Source organism: Ceratotherium simum, chromosome 17, assembly GCF_057802395.1.
Source record: "Ceratotherium simum simum isolate JZ-2026a chromosome 17, ASM5780239v1, whole genome shotgun sequence".
NCBI classification, from domain to species: Eukaryota; Metazoa; Chordata; class Mammalia; order Perissodactyla; family Rhinocerotidae; genus Ceratotherium; species Ceratotherium simum.
In genome coordinates this window covers 50,251,456-50,279,212 of record NC_141916.1, presented here as the reverse complement: position 1 = coordinate 50,279,212, position 27,757 = coordinate 50,251,456, and the positions used below count along the sequence as shown (strand labels likewise).

At 37.2% G+C, this 27,757-nt stretch overlaps 1 pseudogene; it reads left to right on the top strand.

The window, feature by feature from the left end:
- On the top strand, positions 1-27,757 carry LOC147914808 (C-type lectin domain family 9 member A-like; annotated as a pseudogene).

Genomic DNA, 27,757 nt, shown 5'->3' with positions numbered 1-27,757 from the left:
ATGAGTGAAAAACCTATAACATATGCAAAAGTGAAACGTTTTCCTATCAAGAAGCAGATGCAAAAAGAGAGTGAGTGTTTTTTTTTTTTCCCAGTCCCTACTGAATCCTGATATTATTTCCCACTCCTTGGCAAATAATTTCAATAAAGAATTTCATTATAATTAGCATGTGAAACATTATAACTTATTTTCAAGATTTTGTCATTTAAAAGATTTACTTGATGGATTTTACATAATAAGAAGAAAACAATTACATAGATCTCCTTTATTTGGAAAAAATCCTATTCTGTCAACTCTCTGCACGCATATTCATAACCTACATGCTTTCTGAGAAACAGTATGAATATGAAGTGGTAACCGCATCTCTGTTTTAATCTCCAGAGATAAAAGAGCGGCTAACTTACTCAGAAGTGAAAACGTATACTTCGAACTCCAGTCAAACAAAGATAACGAGAACCAAATCATCTAAAGAAAAATGTAAAGCTTATGTAGATGACCCAGCTTACCTATTCTCCAATTGCTTAGACTATGTGTATGTGATTCAAATAAAGTAAGATAGAAACGAAAAGCAGTGTTGAAAATGAAATATCCATGTTAGTATATTCCAGAGAACTAATGTAGTTTGGGTGCTATATACATGCATTCATAACTGAGCAAATCAAGCAGGAAAATTATTTCTTTTCAATTTGTTTTTCAACAATTGTGAATCTCCTGATGTCACTATTTACCCATTCTATGAAGTTTCAAGAAACAATATTTGATTAACATTATTTGATACATATTTGTGATTATAATTTCTTTTGTGCAATAGCTGTGGTTATTCCTAATGTCGAAGAACAGTAGTGAGGCTCCAATGAGGAACTTGTGGATGTTTATAGATGTATGCAAGCATATGATATTTACAAAACAATATCTTCTGACTGTGGGTCAATAAAAGTGATTTATACAGATATATTTTAGAAGTATATTTAAATTTTTAAAACCATATACCTAATATTACAGTTTGTATTTATAAATCACTGAGATGAATCAGGGAGTTATTTTGATAAATTAAAATAAGTGATTTCCTTAAGAGATACATGGTAACAGAGCAGAGAGCAGGACCTAGGTATCTAACTCCCGGTTCACTATTGTTTCAAACTGATCGGTATCCCTTTCAATTAATAAGTTTAAGTTTGAAGACACTCAAGAGTTAGGGTCTTGAATTTATGGGAATGTCCTTCTAAATCCTGCTCTTTAATTCAGCCTTTTCTCTGCTGATCTCATTCTCTCTTTTTCTCTCGGGGCAGGCTCTTCTGTTCCATTTGCCTGGCGTCTCACTGTAGTGATTCTTGGAATCTTCTGTTTCATTCTTCTTTTAGCAACTGTTGTCTTGGGATTCAAGGGTAAGTTCAACAAGATCTGTGGCCTGAACCAGATATCTTCTCCCTTAGGAATTACTATTTTTACTAGTCCTCCTTTCCTACTACTTCCATAGCTTCCAATTCTACCCAGGAAACACTTGTACCTTCATCACTAATGTAATCACTTCGCCATTTACAAAGTTCCTCAAAAGTTTCTGAGTTCTCCTATATTTATAAAGCTTGGATCATAGTTAGGATATTTCCAGGAAAGGCTATATTTGAGGTTTTGTTGATGGTAGATAATGCTGTGTGCTCATTTTCTCTCTCCTCCCTGACACCATCTTTCAATAAGCTGTCAAGTCCTCTTGGAACTACCTCCAATTTCCATTCTGCAGCTCAAATTTACTTTTTTAATTGTTTATTCTCATAAACGCCTAATATAAGCCAACGATACTTTTCTCCTCTACTATTACAATTGCCTCCTAATTTATCCTACAGTCAACAGACTTTAAAAATTCTATTGAAATTGCCAAATAAACTTCTCTAAATATATCTCTGATTATGTCATCAAAATGCTGAGAAACCATTAATGATTTTTCATTCTTTACGGAATTATGTTAAAATTCCCCTACTTTTATATTGAATTCGTGAATCGTAATCTTATTTCAACCAAATAATTTTAAGCTTTACTCCCTATGTCCAAATTGGCTTCAAATAATTCTGGATCATTTGCTGTTCTCTGAATGTTCTCTGAGTTTCTCTGTTCCAGCATATTTGTTTATGCTGTTCTCTTCATCTGGACAGCCTTTCTCATGTAGCCTGTCTCTGCCTATGGAAATCATACCTATCCCTCCAGATCCATCTTATAGGATATGGATGATTTTTCTAAATCTTTCATGAAGTATTTAATTCCCTAACCAGATGTTAGTTCTCTCTTTCTAAAACCCATTTTATGACCTTTTATTATTTTCATCTTGCAATTATTTCCCCTAGATCAGGGTTTCTAAACCTCAGCACTACTGACATTTCAGTGAGATAATTCTTTATTAGGGATGCTGTCCTGTGTGCTTTATAGGGTGTCTAGCAGCATCCCCTGCCCTCTGCTCACTAGATGATTGTAGTCACATCCAAAATGTCTCCAAATATTGCCAATGTCCCCTGGAGGGTAAAATCGCCCCCAGTTGAGAACCACTGCTCTAGATCATTTTCCTTTCATGTCAAACACTGCAGGTGATTCAAAAATAAATTAGTAACCAACAAGTCTTGCATCAAAGGAAGTCACAGTCAATGGCAGTCGGTTGAGCGTTTAAAATTCTCTGTGTGTATATATATTTTTTCATTTTTCTTTATTTATTTTTCCCCCAAAGCCCCAGTAGATAGTTGTATGTCATAGCTGCACATCCTTCTAGTTGCTGTATGTGGGACGCGGCCTCAGCATGGCCGGAGAAGCAGTGCGTTGGTGTGCGCCCGGGATCCGAACCAGGGCCGCCAGTAGCGGAGCGCACACACTTAACTGCTAAGCCACGGGGCCGGCCCTCTATGTATTTTTTTAAAGAACACCATCTTGTTTAATGACATAGCTGAACCTTGGCTCCAAGCTTCCTGGTTTGCAAAACCAGCTCTTTGAATTGTGTGTATGTGTATGTGTGTGTGTGTGTATATATATATATATATATATATATATATAATCACCTTTATTGAGATATAATTCTCCTACCATACAATTCACCCATTTACAATGTAAAATTCAAAGGCTTTTAGTATATTCAGAGTTGTACAACCATAACTATAATCAATAATAGAACATTTTCATCATTTCAAAAAGAAACCCCATACCCATTAGCAGTTGCTTCCCATTTCTCTTCAAATTTGCCAGCCTGAAGCAGCCATTATTTTCTGTCTATTTCTATTTTCTGTCTCTATAGCTTTTCCTATTCTGAACATTTCATAAAAATGGAATTATATAATATATAGTGTTTTGTGACTGGCTTCTTTCACTTAATGTTTCCAAGGTTCAGTCATGATGGGATGTACCAGCACAGCATTCCTTTTTAATTGCTGAAAATTATTTCATTATATGGATATAATTAATCTATATATTAATCCCTTATGAGATAAACAATTTGTAAATATTTTCTCCCATCCTGTGGGTTATCTTTTCCCTCTCTTGATAGTAACCTTTGATACATAAAAGTTTTTAATTTTAATGAAGTCCAATTTATCTATTTTTGCTTTGGTTGCTTGTGCTTTAGGTTTCATTTCGAAGAAACCATTGCCTAATCTGGGATCACAAGAATTTACACCTGTGTTATCGTCTAAGAATTTTATAGTTTTAGCTCTTACATTTGCATGCTTGATCCATTTTGAGTTAATTTTCGTATGAGATGTAAGGTCAATGCAGGATATCTTTTCATTTATAGTCATGCATTGCTTAACAACAGGGATACGTTCTAAGAAATGCGTCATTAAGCGATTTCATCGTTGTGTGAACATCATACAGTGTACTTACACAAACCTAGATGGTATAGCCTGCTGTACACCTAGGCTATATGGTAATAATCTTATGGGACTACCATTGCGTGTGCAGTCCATTGTTGACCAAAACGTCATTATGCTGTGCATAACTGTATTTAGGTCTTTAATTTTTCAGCAATTTTTTTTAGTTTTTAGAGTATATGTCTTACACTTCTTTTGTCAAATTTATTCCTGAGTATTTTATTCTTTTTGATACTATTATAAATGAAATTGTTTTTAATTCTACTTTCAGATTGTTCATTGCTAGTGTATAGAAATACAGTTGATTTTTGCATATTGCTTTTATGCAGCCTTGCAGAATTTGTTCATTAGTTTGAATGGGTTTTCAGTGGACTCCTTCGGATTTTCTACATACATTATCATGTCATCTATAAATATAGCTTTACTTCTTTTCCAATTTGGATAATTTTATGTCATATTCTTGAATAATTTAATTAACCAGAACCTCAAGTACAATGTTGAGTAGAAGAGGTGAAAGTGTACATCCTCATTTTATTCCTGATCTTAGGTGAAAGCATTCAGTCTTTCACCAGAAGATGCATCCTTGGGCATGTGCACAGTCACCCAGAGATGACAATGATTTTAGCATGGTTTTCTTTGGCTGTCTCTTTCCCTGATCTCTCTTAAGATATCTGTCTCTGTTAGTATCACATCCATCTGTTAGACTCTGCTAATTGCTGGCTGATTGCTCATTTTTGACAATGTCCTGGGGAATAAACTGCTCCACGGTCTAATCCAATGTGATTTGGGTCCTTTTACAGGGGTAGTATTTGAGCCAGTCTTTGACATTTGTACTAACCCCCAAGGCTTTTCTTAGCGATCTCTTTCCTTTGTTCTCTCTGGTAAACTGACTGGTCTATGTTTGAGATTATCACTTTCTGGTCAGCCCTGGTGGCCTAGTGGTTAGGTTTGGCACGCTCTGCTTCAGCAGCCCGGGTTCTGTTCCAGGACCCAAACCTCCACCACTCATCTGTCAGTGGCCGTGCTGTGGCTCACATATTACAAAAAGAGGAAGATTGGGCCGGCCCCGTGTCTTAGCAGTTAAGTGCACGTGTTCCACTGCTGGCGGCTCGGGTTCGGATCCCGGGCATGCACCGCTTCTCCGGCCATGCTGAGGCCGTGTCCCACATACAGCAACTAGAAGGATGTGCAGCTCTGACATACAACTATCTACTGGGGCTTTGGGGGGAAAACAAATAAATAAATAAAATTAAAAAAAAAAAGTCAGTTTCTCAACACGATTTCTCTGACGGGCCAACTTAAAGATGGAAAGCCCACACTGGCACCCCCAATGCTCTTCCCTCCTTTATTAAAAAAAAAAAAAAAAAAAAATAGGAAGATTGGCAACAGGTGTTAGCTCATGATGAATCTTCCTCAGCAAAACAAACAAAAAAGACATGATCACTTTCATGGAGCTGCAAGCCTCCTCTTATCTGCTCACCCCTCCCTCAATCTCCATTGTTTTCAAGAGCATCCTTAGGCTTGATCTTCCCTGATCAAATCAAGTTAGTTCCTTTGGGGAAAGAGTTGGAGCTCTCTATTCTTATGGCTTTCCTTTTTCCCTGGACATAATCTCTGAGATACTCTCTGGAGCCCACTAGCCCAGTAGCCCACTTCTCCAAGTAACACCCTTGCTTTATGAGCCAGGTCCTGGGAGGAGGGGATAGAAACCTCTAGTCTTCTTGGCTTGCCTCTTCTGGGCAGGCAACTTCTCCCCACTAGTGAACCGGGATGAGAGCAATCAGTGTTCCAATATTCTTGGCTTGCTTCAGCTGGGGGGTATCTCTACTCGGTAAGTATGGATTGGGTGGAGGAGAGGAGCCCCAATCTCATAGTCACAATTGCCTGGAATTTAGTCTGTGCAATATGGAGTTGGGAGGCATAAGAAATATTGGTGGCCTGCCCCTCCTAGAGAGATAACACAGCCTTAGACAATGATATCTATGTAGAGATACCGCAGACTAGGAGCTGGGGAGAGAAGGAGCCTATTCTTCCTGGCCACACCCACTTATAGTAGATCATCCACAATGCTGAGCTCAGGTGGGGAGAGGCATAAAGGCCATAGCTCAAGTGCCACAGACTCGCACTGTTCTTATCAAGATTTAGTAGATTTTCATGAATAAATATTTCTTCCTTTAACATTTGCCCTAAGACAAGTTCCAAAGACTTTAAATGATTGATTTATTTACAATGGTTGTTTTTATCAGTTATGGTTATTTTTCTGAGGAGCAGTTCCACTGAGCTTATCATGCCACCATTCTGGATGGAACACTCTTCTAGGTGTATTTTTGTTTATTGCAGTAACATTGGTTTATAACATTGTAAAAATTTCAAGTGTACATCATTGTACTTCTATTTCTGCATGGACTACATCATGTTCACCACCAAAATACTAATTACAACCCATCACCACACACATGTACCGAATTATCCCTTTCACCCTCCTCCCTCCCCCCTTCCCCTCTGGTAACCACCAATCCAATCTCTGTCCCTATGTGTTTGTTTATTGTTGTTATTATCTACTACTTAATGAAGGAAATCATACGGTATTTGACCTTCTCCCTCTGACTTATTTCACTTTGCATTATACCCTCAATGTCCATCCATGTTGTCACAAATGGCTGGATTTCGTCGTTTCTTACGGCTGAGTAGTATTCCATTGTGTAGATATACCACAGCTTCTTTATCCATTCGTCCCTTGATGGGCACTTAGGTTGCTTCCAAGTCTTGGCTATCGTGAATAAGGCTGCAATGAACACAGGGGTGCATGTACCTTTGCAAATTGGTGTTTTCAAGTTCTTTGGATAAATACCCAACAGTGGAATAGCTGGATCATATGGTAGTTCTATTGTTTTTTGAGGAATCTCCATACTGTTTTCCATAGTGGCTGCACCAGTTTGCACTCCCACCAGCAGTGTATGAGAGTTCCCTTCTCTCCACATCCTCTCCAACACTCCTTGTTTCCTGTCTTGTTAATTATAGCCATTCTGACGGGCGTGAGGTGATATTTCATTGTAGTTTTGATTTGCATTTCCCTGATAGTTAATGATTTTGAACATCTTTTCATGTGTCTGTTGGCCATCTGTATATCTTCTATGGAGAAATGTCTGTTCAGGTCTTTTGCCCATTTTTTAATTGGGTTGGTAGCTTTTTCGTTGTTGAGATGCATGAGTTCTTTATGTATTTTGGAGATTAAGCCCTTATCAGATGTATGGTTTGCAAATATCTTCTCCCAATTGTTAGGTTGTCTTTTCGTTTTGTTGATGGTTTCCTTTGCTGTGCAGAAGATTTTAGTTTGATGTAGTCCCATTTGTTTATTTTTTCTATTGTTTCTCTTGCCCGGTCAGATGTGGTGTTTGAAAAGATGTTGCTAAGACCGATGTCGAAGAGCGTACTGCCTATGTTTTCTTCTAGAACTTTCACAGTTTCAGGTCTTACATTCAAGTCTTTAATCCATTTGGAGTTAATTTTTGTGTATGGTGTAAGGTAAGGGTCTACTTTCATTTTTTTGCATATGGCTATCCAGTTTTCCCAACACCATTTGTTGAAGAGACTTTCTTTTCCCCATTGTATGTTCTTGGCTCCTTTGTCAAAGATTAGCTGTCCATAGATGTGTCGGTTTATTTCTGCGCTTTTGATTCTATTCCATTGATCTGTGTGTCTGTTTTTGTGCCAGTACCATGCTGTTTTGGTTACTATAGCTTTGTAGTATATTTTGAAATCAGGGAGTGTGATACCTCCAGCTTTGTTCTTTTTTTCTCAGGATTCCTTTAGCTATTCGGGGTCTTTTGTTGTTCCATATAAATTTTAGGATTCTTTGTTCTATTTCTGTGAAAAATGTTGTTGGAACTTTGATAGGGATTGCATTGAATCTATAGATGGCTTTAGGAAGTATGGACATCTTAGCTATGTTAATTCTTCCAATCCAAGAGCACGGAATATCTTTCCATTTCTTTGTGTCTTCTTCAATTTCTTTCAGCAATGTTTTATAGTTTTCGGTGTACAGATCTTTCACCTCTTTGGTTAAGTTTATTCCTAGGTATTTAATTCTTTTTGTTGCAATTGTAAATGGGATGCTATTCTTAATTTCTCTTTCTGCTACTTCGTTGTTAGTGTACAGAAATGCAACTGATTTTTGTATGTTGATTTTGTATCCTGCAACTTTACCATACTCGTTTATTACTTCTAAAAGTTTTCTGGTGGATTCTTTAGGGTTTTCTATATATAAAATCATGTCATCTGCAAATAGTGACAGTTTCACTTCTTCCTTTCCAATTTGGATCCCTTTTATTTCTTTCTCTTGCCTGATTGCTCTGGCTAGGACTTCCAATACTATGTTAAATAGGAGTGGTGACAGTGGGCATCCTTGTGTGGTTCCTGTTCTTAGAGGGATAGCTTTCAGTTTTTCACCATTGAGGATGATATTAGCTGTGGGTTTCTCATATATGGTCTTTATTATGTTGAGGTACTTTCCTTCTATACCCATTTTATTCAGAGTTTTTATCATAAATGGATGCTGTATCTTGTCAAATGCTTTCTCTGCATCTATTGAGATGATCATGTGATTTTTGTTCTTCATTTTATTAATGTGGTGTATTACGTTGATTGATTTGCGAATGTTAAACCATCCCTGCATCCCTGGAATAAATCCCACTTGATCATGGTGTATAATCTTTTTAACGTATTGTTGTATGCGATTTGCTAGTATTTTGTTGAGGATTTTCGCATCGATGTTCATCAGTGATATTGGCCTGTAATTTTCTATTTTTGTGTTGTCCTTGTCTGGTTTTGGTATCAGGGTAATGTCAGCTTCGTAGAGTTAGGGAGCTTCCTCCCCTCCTCAATTTTTTGGAAGAGTTTGAGAAGGATAGGTATTAAGTCTTCTTTGAATGTTTGGTAGAATTCACCAGGGAAGCCGTCTGGTCCTGGACTTTTATTTTTGGGGAGGTTTTTGATTACTGTTTCAATCTCCTTACTGGTTATTGGTCTATTCAAATTCTCTGCTTCTTCTTGATCCAGTTTTGGAAGGTTGTATGATTCTAAGAATTTATCCATTTCTTCCAGATTGTCGAATTGGTTGGCATATAGCTTTTCATAGTATTCTCTTATAATCTTTTGTATTTCTGAGGTGTCTGTTGTAACCTCTCCTCTTTCATTTCTGATTTTACTTATTTGTGCCTTCTCTCTTTTTTTCTTGGTGAGTCTAGCTAAAGGTTTGTCAATTTTGTTGAACTTTGCAAAGAACCAGCTCTTGGTTTTATTAATTTTTTCTATTGTTTTTTTGGTCTCTATTTCATTTATTTCTGCTTTGATTTTTATTATTTCCCTTCTTCTACTGATTTTGGACTTTGTTTGTTCTTCTTTTTCCAGTTCCTTTAGGTGCATTGTTAGATTGTTTATTTGATATTTTTCTTGTTTGTTGAGATAGGCCTGTATTGCTATAAACTTCCCTCTTAGAACCGCTTTTGTTGTATCCCATAAATTCTGGCATGTCGTATTTTCATTTTCATTTGTCTCCAGGTATTTTTTGATTTCTTCTTTGATTTCTTCGGTAACCCAATCGTTGTTCAGTAGCATTTTGTTTAATCTCCATGTATTTGTGGCTTTTATGATTTTCTTCCTATAGTTGATTTCTAGTTTCATACCGTTGTGGTCAGAAAAGATGCTTGGTATTATTTCAATCTTCTTAAATTTATGGAGACTTGTTTTGTGGCCTAATATGTGATCAATCCTGGAGAATGTTCCATGTACATTTGAAAAGAACGTGTATTCTTCGGTTTTTGGATGGACTGCTCTGTATATATCTACTAGGTCCATCTGTTCTAGTGTGTCGTTTAAGGCCAATGTTTCCTTATTGATCTTCTGTTTGGATGATCTATCCGTTGGTGTAAGTGGAGTGTTAAAGTCCCCTACTATTATTGTGTTACTGTCTATTTCTCTTTTTATGTCTGTTAATAATTGCTTTATATATTTAGGTGCACCTACATTGGGTGCGTAGATATTTACAAGTGTTATATCCTCTTGTTGGATTGTTCCCTTGATCACTATGTAATGCCCTTCTTTGTCTTGTTTTACAGTTTTTGTTTTAAAGTCTATTTTGTCTGATATGAGTACTGCTACCCCAGCTTTCTTTTCATTGCCATTTGCATGGAGTATCTTTTTCCATCCCTTCACTTTCAGTTTGTGAGTGTCTTTAGGTCTGAAGTGTGTCTCTTGTATGCAGCATATATATGGGTCTTGTTTTTTTATCCAGTCAGCCACCCTATGCCTTTTAATTGGAGCATTTACGCCCTTGACGTTTAAAGTAGCTATTGATAAGTATGTAGTTACTGCCATTTTTAACTTTTTTTTTTCCCTCAGTGTTTTAGTAGCCCTTCTCTGTTCCTTACTTCTTCTATACAGAATTGATGGTCACTTTAGTTTGACCTCTGTCTGAAAGCTGTACTCTTTAACTACCCTCCTCCCTCCTTTTATGTTTTTGATATCATATCCAACTTCTTTTTTGTGCATTTGTATCCATTATGTTCTAATCGTGGAAATAGATAATTTTTCCTATTTGTGGTCTTCTCTTTTCCCCTTAAATCAGTCCCTTTAACATTTCTTGTAACACTGGTTTCTTGGTGACAAACTCCTTTAATTTTTGCTTATCTGGGAAAATTTTGATCTCTCCTTCCATTTTGAACGATAACCTTGCTGGGTAGAGTATTCTTGGCTGTAAGTTTTTTCCTTTTAGCACTTTAAATATATCATGCCATTCTCTTCTAGCCTGTCAGGTTTCTGCTGAGAAGTCAGCTGATAGCCTTATGGGGTTTCCTTTGTATGTAACTTGACATTCTCTTGCGGCTTTTAGGATTCTCTCTTTATCTTTAATTCTGGACATTTTGATTATGATGTGTCTTGGTGTGGGCCTCTTTGGGTTTATCTTGTTTGGGGCTCTCTGTGCCTCCTGTACCTGGATGTCTGTTTCCTTCCTTAGGTTAGGGAAGTTTTCATCTATTATTTCTTGAAATAGATTCTCTGCCCCCTTGTCTCGCTCTTCTCCTTCCGGGACACCTATAACACGGATGTTAGTGCGCTTGATGTTGTCCCAGAGGTCCCTTAGACTGTCCTCACTCTTTTTAATTCTTTTCTCTTTTACCTGTTCACCTTGGGTAATTTCTTCTAGTCTTTCTTCCAGCTCACAGATCCGTTCTTCTGTATCCTCTACTCTGCTTTTGAGTCCCTCTAATGAATTTTTCATTTCCAGTATTGTATTCTTCATTTCTGATTGGTTCTTTTTTATATCTTCCATTTCTTTGTTGACATTCTCACTGAGTTCATCTATTCTTCTCCCCACATCAGTGAGCATCCTTAACACTCTTAGTTTGAACTCTCTGTCGGGTAGGTTGCTCATTTCTGTTTCACTTAGTTCCTTTTCTGGGGTTTTGTCCTGTTCCCTTACTTGGAATGTATTCTTTTGCCTCCTCATTTTGCCTCTGTCCCTGTGCTTGTGTCTATGTATTAGGTAGGTCAGCTACGTCTCCTGCTCTTGGATAGGTGACCTTATGTAAGTGATGGCTTAGGAGGCTTCCAGTGTGCTTCCCTCAGTTCTCAATGTTCCAGGGGTAGCCCCTATGTGGGCTACGTGTGTCCTTCTATTGTGACCTGTTAGCTCTCCCTATAGGTGCCCAGGGAGGCTGAGTTATGCTCCTGGCCAGCTGTTGTAATGCTCAGCTGCTTGTAGTTGTTGTGGGCCCTTCAGTCTCTTTATCATGTGTGGGGAGCCCCAGCACAGTTGGCTGCAAGTTCTAATACCACATCTGTGTTGCAGTATTTCTTTTAAGTGAGTAGGCCCCCAGTGTGGCAGGTTGTTAGGCTCAGGGCCTTACAATTGCTGTAAACCTCTAGCCTATTAGGTCTCTTGTCAGCTCTCTGAGGATTGCAGCTGGGTGGGGCTGCCCTTAGGCACAGGAGCACCCAATTGTTTCAGGCTTTGGAAGGTGGGGCAAACCTCCTATGTGGGTCTTTGAGAAGCACAAGTCTTCTGCAGCTGACAAGCCCTGTTGCCCACAGGTCCACACACACAGTCAACACAGTCCTGCCCCGTGTGAGCGCCCCGACCTCCCCAAGTGGACCCAGTCTCTCCACGGCGGGAGCCCCACACACTCCGCCACCACCCCACACTCTCCACCTGCTCCTTGTGCACACCCTGCCCTGCTCAAGTCAGCTCAGTTGCCAGGCTGCAGAGAATCCAGTCACCAATCTATGCAGGCCCACACGTTGCCTGAGGGCTTGTTGTTGGGTGGGGCCAGTCTCTAGGGCGGGCTGCCTGCCCAAGCTGAGCTGGATTAAATCGGTGCTCTAGCGGGTGGAGCAGACCCTGGGCTAGCAGGTCTCAGGGAGAACTCCAATGGCGTCTGTGTCAGCACGCTCACACCAGGCCACAACAATGGCCGCCGCCAATGTCCCAGTCCCCGGAGAGGTCTCACCCCTCACCGAGATGCACTCAGGGCCTATTAGGTGAGTCTCTTGTCACCGAAGCACTGTGCACCTTTCTTTCTGGTGATTTTAGGATGCTTTCTGGAACGGGTGAGTTTGTGTGGGGGCCCTTTAAGAGCCAGTTTCAGTTTCTTTGTGAACCGGGTTTTCTGTGGGTGCTCCCCAATGCTTTAGTAGCAGGCAAAGTCAGATATTATGCCGCTGGTCTCGATTGTGCTGGGTCCACAAAATGCCCACAGCGGGGGCGCTCCCCGGCTCAGGGCCCCGCGCCTCCAGGGAGGGCTGCGTACCTGTGAGCTGCTCCCCGCGGCCGTGAAGCTGGCGGCTTGTGAAGGCGGCGTTTTTCCTCTCTAGAAGGGAGTCTCTGCCTCTTCTACCCCAGTTAAGATTGTCCGTTGTTGCAGGAGTTCCTCTTATCCAGTTTTCAGTTCTGTCTCAGGGGTGATTTTTGCACGAGTAGTTGTAAATCGGCTGTGTCCACGGGAGGAAGTGAGTTCAGAGTCTGCCTACGCCGCCATCTTGACTTCTCTCGAGGTGTATTTTTAATATGTTCTTTTGGGCCGGCCCTGTGGCTTAGCGCTTAAGTGCAGGCGCTCCACTACTGGCGGCCTGGGTTCTGATCCCCAGCGCACACCGGTGCACCGCTTCTCCAGCCATGCTGAGCCCGCGTCCCACGTATAGCAACTAGAAGGCTGTGCAACTATGACATACAACTACCTCCTGGGGCTTTGGGGAAACAAAAAAAAAGGAGGAGGATTGGCAATAGATGTTAGCTCAGAGCCGGTCTTCCTCAACAAAAAGAGGAGGATTAGCATGGATGTTAGCTCAGCGCTGATCTCCCTCACAAAAAAATAAATAAATAAAATAATTAAATAAATAAATATGCTCTCTAGAAGTCAAAAACTCTGTATTCCCTAGCCACACACTTTTCATGATATCTTACACATAATGGATGCTTATTTAATATTTTATGGATTTAAATATATTTTACATCTCTCAGTCCTGCATCTAACATAGTACAGCAACATTGAGAGAAGTAATTCTGCAATATTTGTATGAAGTTCATTTTGATCTTACCTCAAAGAGAGAGGAAGGTGAGGAGTAACCTTAGGATGATTCAAGTTATAATAATTAGAGTGCCTCAAGACAATGTCACAATTCCATTATTCCCTATTAATTAATACATATGTAAAATAATTTCCAAGTAATATATTTTTGCGTTTTTTTTCCTCTTCAGGCTCTAATAGAATGAGCATCATACCAAGTTTTGTTTTTATTTAAATTTTTTTTACCAGTGCAATTTAATAAATAAATTATAGTTCTAGACTTTTAAAAAGTGCGGTATATTCATCCTTAACTTGAAGAATTTTGCAGATAGATGGATGTAATTTATTTTTTAATAGTTACAAGCCACTTATAATTCATTATAGCAAAAAAAATATAGAGCTCCATTTATGGCGATGGTATAAATTTTCCCTTTAAAATAAATTTATTTAAGTTGAAAAATAGTGGATGTAAAATATTGCACAAATAATTATATGAATTGAGGGCAAATATAGCAAAAATTGTCATATGGTATATGACTTACCGGAATTTAAAAAGCAGTGCTTAATAAGAGTTTAAGTTTTAAAAAGGGCATTTTTCAATTTAAAAAATTATTTAGATACTTATTCAAATATATTTATTTCTCCTTTAAAAAAAGTAATATTTTACATATAAGCCATCAACTATTCTCTTTAAAGGACACATTCTTATAAATGTGATATTAATTTAAAGATATAGGCATTCATCATCAATATTTTAAGAGACTCTAATAGAAAATTATTTTTTTAGTTTTTGGAAAGTGGGAGATACTGAGCTAAACACAAGAAAAAAATCATTAAACAAAATTAATAAACTAAGATATTTTTATCATGTATCTTGGACCAACATTCTATGTTGTTACAAATAAATTATGAATTCATATTAAAGGTGTATTAAGAACAATTTGTGTCACATTGTAAACACTCAAATATTGCTTTTACCATTTTATAATGAAAACAAGAAAGAAAATAAAAACTAAACCTACTAACCATTTAGGGAAGTTTTTATCATAGGCTTTCCAAAGAAGTGAGGTATCAATTAAGAAATGAATGGTTCAGAAAATGTTTATCATGGAAAAAGTAAGACTATTATTTACCTAAGGAAGAATTGTAAATGGATAAATGGGAAGAAATGTGGATATTTATGGAGGAATAAATATCCAGACTAGATGATTTTATGCCTGATTAGTTGTGGAAGGTAAAGGAGAAGAATAAATCAAATTTTAAATCCAAATTTTGGGGTCCTCTTATGTGGATAGTGGTGGCTTAAATGAAAAGATAAAAAAGTTCAATGGGTATTATACTGTTTTGTAAAAAGACAGTGAGCTGTATAAGATCTTCTGAGTTTGAAGTGACTGCTAATAGCCGAGTGTAGCCAGTAAAGTTATAGCTGTAGGATTGCAGCATAGACAAGATGTCAGGAAAGGAATTGTGCCCCTGAATTATTCTTCACGAATCCAGTATCTTTGCACTTCATGCTTTACATAACAATGAAGTGATATTTAGAATCTGGTCATTTGGCTTTACTGTTGAGTAGCTTTCAAAAGCTAAACAACCTCTATATCAATGATTCAGAAGGAATAATAAGTGCTGGGTAGTGAAGCAGACTTTATTATAATGATTAAGGCCATTAGAATCACTAGCAGAATGTTGAACATTATTGATATTTCTCAAGTGTACTGGTGTGGAAATTAAAAGTGTTGAGAGTGCAGGCCTTATGTTGAAATTCAAATACTTTAGCATCCGTGTAAGGTTTTCTTAATGACATGAATTTATTTTTTTTTTGATGAAGAAGATTTGCCCTGAGATAACTTCTGTGCCAATCTTCCTCCATTTTGTATGTGGGTAGCCGCCACAGCATGGCTGCCAATGAGGGGTGTAGGTCTGCACCTGGGAACCCAACCAGGCTGCTGATGCGGAGTGCACCGAACTTAACCACTAGGCTGTGGGCCAGCCCCTTAATGATGTAATTTTTGTTTTCATTTACAGTCTTATCTCCCTATGATCCCTTACACACAACCTATCTTCTGGATGTACTGACTAACTTTGGACTATCTTAATATGTCGTGGGCTGTCTATTTTACTACTTTGGAAAACTGATTGCACCAATCTAGAATTTTACTGTCTACTCTTTTCACTTTCCTACCTCTTTCTCATCCATAGACAAAAAGCAAATTTAAGATCAACACTAATATGTGAAGTTTTGCTGACCTGTCACACTATTCCAGAACCTGCATTTAATCAGTCTACCCTCCTCTGAGTTCTAATAGCAACTCTCGATTACCTTTGTTTTATCACTCATCGCATAGTACTCTAATTACATACCCTCCCAGTTACAATGAGTGAGTTCCTTGAGGACAGAAGCTTTGCATTTTTCATTGTTGTATCATCAAGGTCTAGTGAGATGTCTTGTCATTAATTAATGTATTTTCAACAAGTGAGATGTAAGTGTAGAAATCATATGCAGAGAAGAGATGCCTAAAAGCACCAGAATAAAAATGGTCCTTACTCCTGAACATTAACTGACACATTATAAGTTAATATTGTGCCTTTTATTCAGTTCCATGTTATATTTTCCTCAAGATAATGATAGAGTAAATTTTTCCAGGGTCATCAGACAGACCAACCACGGAAGCCTGCATTGGACAACATAACACAAGAAGACAATTCCACATCTAAAAACGTGGGATTCAAAGAGGAACCATGTAACAGAGGTATGCAGATGTGGATTGAAGACTGAGTGTGACAGGCCTCTTCTCTGTTTCCCTCTATTCCTTGATATCATGCTGAAATTGCATTTTCTTATAGACTAAACTAATTGTAGAGTCCTATCTTTATTCTTTATAATTGAAAAAAAAATCAGTCTTTCTCAGAGGTTAGATTTTTCTGTATGTATGATTATATCCTTTTATATCACCATTTCTCAAAATGATACATTTTCTTAAAAAAATAACCCTAGATCTCCTTTATCATGCTCTCTAATCATTATTGTACCCTTTAATATGACTATATAGATCAGGTACTCACTTAAGCTCTGCTCTATAACTATAGATTTTACTCAATCTAGAGAATATAAAGAAGCTGTTTCCCATTGTGAAGTCTTTTCAATAGAGGTTGTCAGGGAAAATACCAATCTTGTTAGAAATTTTTAATAATATTGTGCATAGATTTGGAGGGATGTAAGTAATGTGACCCTCTAACCAGATCAAGGCTCTTTTCAGAAAGCAGAAATGAAGCCCATCAGTCTCATAAAGTAAATGTTTTTGGAAGGACTGGAAAGGATTCATCAATCTCAGCCCCAAAGCATTGCTCTCAGGATGCACACTGAGTGGTCTCTGGGGAATGTCTTTTGTTTCCAAGGAAGTGAGAGCAGCGCCTGTAAAACTAAATAGTTATGTTGTGAAGAGAAATGTTATCATTTTTCACATGATTTGAAGAACTTCGAAGAGAGTAAGAAAGTCTGCAAGAAAATGAAGTCCACACTTCTTAAGAGAGAAGATGAAAAAGAACTGGTGATGTATATTTTCTGTTTTCCATCTCACACCATATTTGTCTGGTTGTTGGGTAAATCTTAACCTTTAATAATATTGGAGTGTCTTATCACAACTTATATATATATAGTTGTAAGTTGACTCAGATCCAGAGAGTGTTTATATTAAGTTAGAGATACTAGTATAAATGAAATTAGAATTTTACTTAATTCATCTAATCCAGTCGCAATTAAAATTTCCACAGCATAGAAAATGTAAGACAATTTAAAAAATTTATCATGAAAATATATCATGCTCTGTCAAGGAAAATTGGATATCTCACCTTGAGAATTTCATAGAAATTTAGCTTCAGCCTCGGAGTAAAGTCCTTATACCTCTAATAAAATCAAGAAATATAGCATTGCCACTGAGCTTGAAATAAAAGGAAAAACTCGCTATGAATTTAAAATTGAAGATCAATTAATTCCAACTTATATTTACTTTTAACTCATACTAGCTTCCAAAGAAAACTGAAGTAAATATTTCATAATCCTTATCATTATGTCATGCTTTGAATCTAGAAATAATTTACAGTTATTCCAGCAAAAAAAATTAGTACATCCTGACATTCCAGGTTAGAAGTAATCTTTTAATATCTTCTCAAAGATAGGTTAATAGACACTAAGAATCACTCAGTCTTCTGTACTAGTCCAATTATCCATATACTTGGCTATCAACAACTCAGAAATAGCGATAAAAAAAATATGAACTTGAAAACCATCAAGAAAACAAAGGAAAATTTAATTATTTATTTTTTTAAGGAATGTTTATTTGATTTTATTCTTCCATTTCTTTGAAAAATAAAGAAAATTCCCTGTAACTATAAGGTACTCACTAACTGTAAGATCCCTATTTATGCATTCAGATATATAATTTTTTTTTTATTGCAGTAACATTGGTTTATAACATTATATAAATTTCAGGTGTGCACCATTATATTTTGATTTCTGTATAGATTGCCTCATGATCACCACCCAAAGACTAATTACAATCCATCACCACACACATGTGCCTCATCATACCTCCCACCCTTCCCCTCTGGCAACCACCAATCCAATCTTTGTCTCTTTGTGTTTGATTGTTGTTGTTTTTCTCTTCTACTTATGAGTGAGATCATGCAGTATTTGACTTTCTCCTTCTGACTTATTTTGCTTACCATAATACTCTCAAGGTCCATCCATCTTGTCACAAATGGCTGGATTTCATCATTTCTTATGACTGAGTAGTATTCCATTGTGTATAGGCACCATATCTCCTTTACCCATTCGTCCCTTGATGGGCATCTAGGTTGCTTCCAAGTCTTGTCTATCGTGAATAACACTGCAAAGAATATTAGAGTGCATGTATCTTTATGCATTCATGTTTTCATGTTTTTTGGATAAACACCCAGCAGCAGAATAGCTAAATCATATGTTAGTTCTATTCTTAATTTTTTGAGGAATCTCCATACTGTTTTCCATAGTGGCTGCACCAGTTTGCACTCCCACCAGCAGTGTATGAGAGTTCCCTTCTCTCCACATCCTCTCCAACACTCCTTGTTTCCTGTCTTGTTAATTATAGCCATTCTGATGGACATGAGGTGAGATCTCATTGTAGTTTTGATTTGCATTTCCCTGATAGTTAATGATGTTGAACATCTTTTCATGTGCCTGTTGGCCATCTGTATACCTTCTTTGGAGAAATGTCTGTTCAGGTTTTGCCCAATTTTTAATTGGGTTGTTAGTTTTTTTGTTGTTGAGATGTATGAGTTCTTTACATATTTTCTATATTAACCTCTTATCAGATATATGGTTTGCAAATATCTTCTCCCAATTGTTAGGTTGCCTTTTTGTTTTGTTGATGGTTTCCTTTGCTGTGCAGAAGCTTTTTATTTTGATGTAGTCCCATTTGTTTATTTTTTCTATTGTTTTTCTTGCCCGGTCAGACATGGTGCTTGAAAATATGTTGCTAAGACCAATCTCAAAGAGCATACTGTCTCTGTTTTCTTCTAGAAGTTTCATGGTTTCAGGTATTACATTCAAATCTTTCATCCATTTTGAGTTAATTTTTGTGTATGGTGTAAAATAACAGTCTACTTTCATTCTTTTGCATGTGGCTGTCCAGTTTTCCCAACACTATGTATTGAATATAGAAGAATATATTCTTCTATATTCTTTCTCCGTTGTATGTTCTTGGCTCCTTTGTTGAAAATTACCTGTCCATAGATGTATGGTTTTATTTCTGAGCTCTTGATTCTGTTCCATTGATCTATGTGTCTGTTTTTGTGCCAGTACCATGCTGTTTTGGTTACTATACCTTTGTAGTATATTTTGACATCAGGGAGTGTGACACCTCCAGATTTGTTCTTTTGTTCTCAAGATTCCTTTGGCTACTTGGTGTCTTTTGCTGTTCCACATAAACCTTAGGATTCTTTGTTCTATTTCTGTGAAAAATGTTGTTGGGGCTTTGATAGGGATTACATTGAATCTATAGATTCCTTTAGGAAGTATGGACATTTTAACTATGTCTTCCAATCCAAGAACATGGAATATCTTTCCATTTCTTTGTGTCTTCTTCAATTTCTTTCAACATTATTTTATAGTTTTCAGTGTACATATCTATCACCTCTTTGGTTAAGTTTATTCCTAGGTATTTTTTTCTTTTTCTTGCAGTTGTAAATGGGATTGTATTCTTAACGTCTCTTTCTACTGCTTTGCTGTTAGTGTATAGAAGCACAACTGAATCTGTATATTGATTTTGTATACTGCAACTTTGCCATATTCATTTATTATTTCCAGAAGTTTTTTGGTGGATTCTTTAGGGTTGTCTATGTGTAAAATCATGTCATCTGCAAATAGTGAGAGTTTCACTTCTTCTTTTCCAATTTGCATCACTTTTATTTCTTTTTCTTGCCTGATTGCTCTGGCTAGGACTTCCAATACTATGTTAAATAGAAGTGGTGAAAATGGACATGCTTGTATGGTTCCTGTTCTTAGAGGGATGGCTTCCAGTTTTGCACCATTGAGAATGATATCAGCTGTGGGCTTGTCATATATTGCCTTTATTATGTTGAAGTACTTTCCTTCTATATCCATTTTATTCATAAATGTTTTTATCATAAATGGATGCTGTATCTTGTCAAATGCTTTCTCTGCATCGAGTGAGATGATCATGTGATTTTTATTCTTCATTTTGTTAATGTGGTGTATCATGTTGATAGATTTGCAGATGTTGAACCATCCCTGGAATAAATTCCACTTGATCATGGTGTATGATCTTTTTAATGTATTGTTGTATTTGATTTGCTAGTATTTTGTTGATGATTTTTGCATCAATGTTCATCAGTGATAGCAGTGTGTAACTTTCTTTTTTTGTGTTGTCCTTGTCTGGTTTTGGTATCAGGGTAATGTTGGCTTTATAGAATGAGTTACGAAGCTTCCCTTCCTCTTCAACTTTTTGGAAGAGTTTGAGAAGTACAGGCAGTAAGTGTTTTTTGATTGTTTGGTAGAATTCACCAGGGAAGCCACCTAGTCCTGGACTTTTATTTTGGGGGAGGTTTTTGGTTACTGTTTTGAGCTCCTTACTGGTGATTGATCTATTAAAATTCTTTCTTCTTGATTCAGTTTTGGATGGTGATATGATTCTAAGAATTTATCCCTTTCTTCTATATTCTCCAATTTGTTTGTATATAGCTTTTCATAGTATTCTCTCATAATCTTTTGTATTTCTGAGGTGTCGGTTCTAATTTCTCTTCTTTCATTTCTGGTGTTATCTATTTGAGTTTCTCTGTCTTTTACCTGGTGAGTATAGTTAAAGATTTGTAAATTTGGTTTGTCTTTTCAAAGAACCAGCTCTTGGTTTCATTGACTTTTTTATTGTTTTTTAGTCTCTATTTCATTTATTTCTGATCTGATTTTTGTTAGTTCCCTCCTTCTACTCATTTGGGGCTTTGTTGGTTCTTCTTTTTCCAGTTCCTTTAGGTGCACTGTTAGATTTTTTATTTGAGATTTTTCTTGTTTGTTGAAGTCAGTCTGTATTGCTATAAATTTCCATCTTAGAACTGTATCCCATAAATTCTGGCATGTGGTATTTTCATTTTCATTTGTCTCCAGGTATTTTTTCATTTCTTCTGTGGTGTCTTCATTGACTCAATCATTGTTCAGTAGCATTTTGTTTAATCTCCACATATTTGTGGCTTCTGATTTTCTTCCTGTAGCTGAATTCTAGTTTCATACGTTTGTGGTCAGAAAAGATGCTTGGTATTATTTCAATATTCTTATATGTACTGAGGCTTGTTTTGTGGCCTAATACATGATTAATCCTGGAGAATGTTCCATGTGCATTTGAAAAGAAAGTGTATTCTTTGGTTTTTGAATGGAATGTTCTGTATGTATCTACTAAGTCCATCTCTTCTAGTGTGTCATTTAAGGCCAACGTTTCCTTATTGATCTTCTGTTTGAAAAATCTATCCATTGGTGTAAGTGGAGTGTTAAAGTCCCCTACTATTATTATGTTACTATTTCTCATTTTATGTCTGTTAATAATTGCTTTATAAATTTAGGTGCTCCTACATTGAGTGCATTGATATTTACAAGTGTTATATCCTCTTGTTGGATTGTTCCCTTGATCCTTATGTAGTGCCCTTCTTTATCTTTTATTACAGTTTGTGTTTTACAGTCTAGTTGTCTGATATAAATATTGCTACCTCAGCTTTCTTTTCATTGCCATTTGCATGGAACATCTTTTTGCATCCCTTTACTTACAGTTTGTGAGTGTCTTTAGGTCTGAAGTGTGTCTCTTGTAAGCAGCATATATATGGGTCTCATATTTTTATGTAACCAACCACCCTATGCCTTTTGATTGGAGCACTTAGTCCATTGACATTTAAAGTAGCTATTGATAAGTATGTACTTACTGCCATTTTTTTACTTTTTTCTGGATGTTTTAGTAGTTCTCCTCTGTTCCTTTCTTCTTCTCTTGCTCTCTTTCCTTGTGGTTTGATAGCTTTCTTTAGTATTATGCTTGGGTTCCTTTCTCGTAGTTTTTTGTGTATTTATTATAGGTTTCTGGATTGTGATTACCATGAGGTTCATATAGAATAACTTATGTGTATAGCAATCTGTATTAAGTTGATGTTTTTTTTAGTTTGACCTCTTTCTAAAAACTCTCCTCTTTTATTCCCCTCCTCCTACATTTTGTGTTTTTGATATCATATCTAACCTCTTATTTGTGTGTTTGTATCCATTACCCTCTTATCATGGAATTAGATAATTTTTTCCTATTTGTGGTCTTCTCTTGCTCCCTTAAATAAGTCCCTTTAGCATTTCTTATAAGACTGGTTTCTTGGAGACCGAGTCATTTAATTTTTGCTTGTCTGGGAAACTCTTTCTCTCTCCTTCCATTCTGAATGATAACCCTGCCAAGTAGACTATTCTTGCTGTAGGTTTTTCCTTTCAGCACTTTAAATGTATTGTGCCATTCTCTTCTAGCCTGTAAGGTTTCTGCTGAAAAGTCAGCTGATAGCCTTAGGGGTTTACTTTGCATGTAACTTGTTGCCTTTCTCTTCCAGCTTTTAGGATTCTCTCTTTATCTTTAACTTTTGACATTTTAATTACAATATGTCTTGGTGTGGGCCTCTTTGGGTTTATCTTGTTTGGTGCTCTCTGTGCTTCCTGTGCCTGGATGTCTGTTTTCTTCTTTAGGTTAGGAAAGTTTTCAGTATTATTTCTTCAAATAGATTCTCTGTCCCTTTGTCTCTCCAGTCTCCTTCTGCGACACCTATAACACAGATGTTAGTGCACTTGATGTTGTCCCAGAGGTTCCTTAGACTGTCCTCGTTCTTTTTAATTCTTTTTTCTTTTAGCTGTTCAGCTTGGTTGACTTCCTCTAATTTTTTGTCCAGTTCACTGATCTGTTCTTCTGTATCATCTACTCTGCTTTTGAGTCTCTCTAGTGAATTTCTCATTTCCACTATTGTGCCAGTCATTTCTAATTGGTTCTTTTTCTATTTTCCAATTCTTTGTTGACATTCTCACTGAGTTCATGCATTCTTCTCCCAAGAGGGGTGAGCATCCTTATAACCTTTTGCTTGAACTCTTTGTCAGGTACATTGCTCATCTCTGTTTCACTTTGTTCTTTTTCTGGGGTTTCGTCCTTTTCCCTTACTTGGAACATATTCCTTTTCCTCCTCATTTTGCCTGTTTCTCTGTTTTTATATCTATGTATTAGGTAGGTCAGCTACATCTCCTGATCTTAGAGAAGTGGCTTTATATAAGTGATGCCTTCTGAGTCCCAGAAGTGTGTTCTTTCTTTTAACCAGTTCCAAATGTTCCAGGAGTGACCCCTGTGCGGGTTATGTGTGTCCTTTGTTGTGGCAGGATTGTTCTTGCTGCAGGTGGCCAGGGAGGCTGGAGTGTCCTCTTGGCTGGCTTGTTGTAATGCTCAGCCATGTGTGGCTTCTGTGGACCCTTCAGTCACTTTATCAGGTGTGGGTAGCTGTAGCACAGTTGGCTGCAAGGTCTAAAGGCATATTCCTGTTTCTGTTTTTCAGTTAAGTGAGTAGGCCCCCAGCATGGCTGTTTGCTATGCTCAGGGGCTTACAATTGCTGTAGGCCTCCTATATGGGTCTTGTCAGCTCTTTCAAGATTGCAGCTGAGTGGGGCTGGCCCCAGGCATGGGAGTACTCAATTGTTTCAGGCTTTGGAAAGCAGGGCAAATTCCCCTGTGTGGCTGTTTGAGAAGTACAAGTCTAAGGCAGCAGACAAGCTCCCTCACCCACCAGGCCACACACACCATCAACGCAGTCCTGCCCTGTGCACATGCCCTGACTCCTTGAAGTGAACCCAATAACCCCACTGCTAAAGGCCCCACACACTCCATCGATGCCCCACACACTCCACCGGGTCCTCACACACAACCTGCCCTGCAGAGGTGGACCCACTCACCAGGCTGCAGAGGACCCATGCACCCAGCCCATGCAGGCCCACAAGTTGCCTGAGGGCTTGCTTTTGGGTGGGGCCAGTTCCTAGTGTGGGCTGCCTGCCTTGGCTGAGCTAGATTAAATCAGTACTCTAGTGGCTGGGGCAGACCGTGGACTGAGAGGCCAGGGGGAGAACTCCAATGGTGTCTGCCAGTGTCTGTGTCAGCATGCCTACACCAGGTCACATCAATGGTTGCCGCCAATGTATCAGTCCCTGAAGAGGTCTCACCTCTCACTGAGATGCACCCAGAGCCTATCAGCTGAGTCTCTTTTCACCAAAGCGCTGTGCAACTTTCTTTCTGGTGATTTTATGTTGCTTTCCACAATGGTTGAATTTGTGCTTGGGCCCTTTAAGAGTCAACTTTTCTTTCCTTATGTCTGATAGCTTTTCAGACAGTATTCCCCGTTGTTGTTAATAGTCAGCAAGGCCAGATGTTTTGACACTCATCTCAGCTGCACTGGGTCCAAAAAATGCTTATAGTGGCCATGCTCCCCTGTTTAGGTCCCCTACTCCTCCAGGGAAGGCTGCATACCTTTGTATTGCTCCCAGGCAGCCGTAAAGCACATGGCTTGCAAAGGTGGCTTTTTTCTCTCCAGAATGGAATTTCTGCCTCTTCCAGCTCAGTCAGGACTGTAGCTTGTTGCAGAGGTTCCTCTTATCCAGTTTTCAGTTCTCTCTCAGGGGTAATTATCCCAAAAGTATTTGTAGATCTGTTGTGTCCATTGGAGGAGGTGAGTTCAGAGTCTGCCTACACCACCATCTTGACACCAACCTCTCGCTAAGCAAAATTTAAATCCAGAAAGAAGACATGTGTAGAGTCTGAATTAACCTCCTTTTTACTCCAATAGAAAATCGCATGTACTGTAATGGATGTTAAATAGACTTACTGTGGTGATCATTTTGCAATCTATACAAATACCAAATCATTATGTTATACACTTGAAACTAATATAATCTTATATGTCAATTATATGTCAATTAAAAAAAGAAAATTGCAATTGTTCTTGATGGGATAAATTTTTTCAAAATCCTACTTTGTTTACAGACAAGGTAAAGAGCTTATATGAAAATATAATATATTGAAAAGTAGCCAGATAAGAGAGAAAATGTGATCTGTCTCTGCTGAACATATATTAACAATCACATTTTAGTCAGAAAATCCTTTATAATCTTCTTAGATAAGAACTATAGGATTTATATGGATAGTTACGAGATTTTCAGGAACATTTATGTAACTGTACTCATACCAACCAGAATTATGATAGAAACATAAGAAAAGAGATGAGAGGTGTTAGCTCATAGGGCTTCTGGCTTTTCATGAGTGGCTGCATATTAATTTAATTGGTTTACCTCTAGCCTTTCATAGACTTATAGAATTTCAGAAGAACATTTTAAAAGATGTCATATTCAATAACCCTCTTATTAATTTATCCACTGATAATGCATATTTTGACATAAGAAATCTTAACTTGGGGTCCATGGATAGACAGAGGGTCCAGGAATAAGTTTCAGAGTCTAGAAGCCCTAATTTTTCTACAGAATATCTTCATTGAGAGATAAAGCCATCTGTAAAAACCCTGAATTTAATGCCAAATTTTATGTCTAGATGCATATATGTATTTTCTTCTGGGTAGATAATCTAAACTTTTATCATCTTCTCAAAGGAGTAGGAAATAAAAAGAAAATCAAAACTAAGGGTGAAAGTTAAAGCAGAATGAGAAAATAGAATCTATACTCAGAAAACCTCAATTTAACTCCCTTTCACACATTGTTTTGTGTGACTAAATTAACTAGACCATCAGTTTCCTCACTTGGAAAAGGTGGAGAGTAGGTAATAGAATGGGCTATATTTTCCTTGCAACATATTTAGGAAGATCAGGTGAGATAATATATGTGTATATGCTTTGTAAAAATTAAAGTACAAGATGAATATCAGTTACTTTTATACTTATCAAGTAATTTCTAGCCAGCTATTTAAACACCTCATCTGATGGACAAGGACTACTTCCTCAAGATGCCCGTTTCACAAGAAATAAACTTGTAGAACAAAAATATAAGCAACATTGGTAGAAATCTCATAGCTATCACACCGGTACCCCAAAGTACAAATCAGGCTTTGCTCAGAACTAATCTTTGAGCTACAGACATAGGTTTTGAAAGGAAATTAAGAGATTTCAGTCCTAAATCGAAATAGCTAATGTAAGAGAGTGTTCTTTTGCCTCATTTATGCCTCTATATTTAATAAAATATCAATAACTGTGATTCCATTATTTTATAATTTGACTAGGATCAGGATGGAGTTGATCTTTATAACTTTTTGCTATTCATAATAATAAAAATAATCTTAAGATTATTACTTCATTTCAGAAACACAAAAAGATATTTACTTGTAGAATATGTTCCTTTTATTACAGAATTTCATTCAAAGTCAGCTATCCTATTTTTCTTGGGTTGGATTGTCCTGTAAAGGCACCAGCAGTTCTTGGACATGGGAAGATAACTCACTGCCTTTGCTCAAAATGTAAGTCTCTAGAATAGATGCTAACTAATAAGTTCTATAATCAGAGATTCTGGTTTACATTCCTGAAAGCATATAGGAAAAAAAATGCACACATACATACATAGGCATATATATGTATGCACATACACACACACACACACACACGCACACATATCCAAAGGACTTAAGTTCAGAAAATGAGTACATGGAGAGAGGGAGATTTTTTGACTTCATGCCTATACTCATCATAAGGTACTCTTTAGGAAAGCCTAGGGCACCAAGGGATAGTTTCTATAAGGAAAGAAAAAATATACCACCTTGACTTTGCACCAATACCTCTTACTATATCTCCATTAGTAAATGTATATTTTACAGCATTTCTATGCTTTTATGTTGTGTTAAGTGATTGGAATGAGTCAAAGAATGGAAACTGTGGAAGTATAACAGCAACAAGGATAGCTGCTTCTGACTGTTCCAGATTCATGTACTACATTTGTGAGAAGAAAATTGTTCATCTTGGTACCTAACAAAAACAACAAAAGACAAGTACGATAGTTTTTCCTTATAAAAGACCACACCCTTGGAAGTTCTGGAGTCTCTCTTTCATTTCAGAATATGTTTGCATTTTTTATGGGCTATATGCATATTCTAGCCTCTGGTTGAGACGAGGCTGGGATATTGAGTGCATCAGAATGAGGTACATCGGACCAACCATTTTTGCCCCTTTCATATGCCTACTGCCAAATCACATTGCATATGAGCTCAGGTTGGTGGAGTAAGAGAGTATCAGTGCTTCCTATGAGGAGTAGGAAGCAGAGTTCTGTATATATTATTTCTGCAACCAACACAGATTTAGTAAGCAATCCTGCAAACTTCAGTCATTATTGGGCTGGGAATTAATGCCAACAGTAATTAAAATCATTATTATATATGAAACGTTTATATATTTATGTTTAATTCCTTACTTTTTAGGAGAAAGACAGTATGGTATACTGGAAGGAGAATAGCATCTTGAATTAGATTTTAGTTTAAAGGCCTGCACCACAGCTAATAGTTATGTGCTCTCTGGCAAGTCCAAACTTCTGAGTCTTAGTTTCCATATCAGTAGGTGAACTATCAAACTGCTTTTTAGTGGCTGTACCATTTTGCATTCCTATCAGCAGTGTATGAAAGTTTCTTCCAATATTTGGTATTGTCCATTTTTAAAATGATTTCAATAAGGATGTAGTATAATTTAACTGTGATTTTAATTTGTATTTCCTTAATGAATGAATAATGCTAACCATCTTTTCATGTGTTTTTTTGTTAACCATATATTTCCTATCATAAA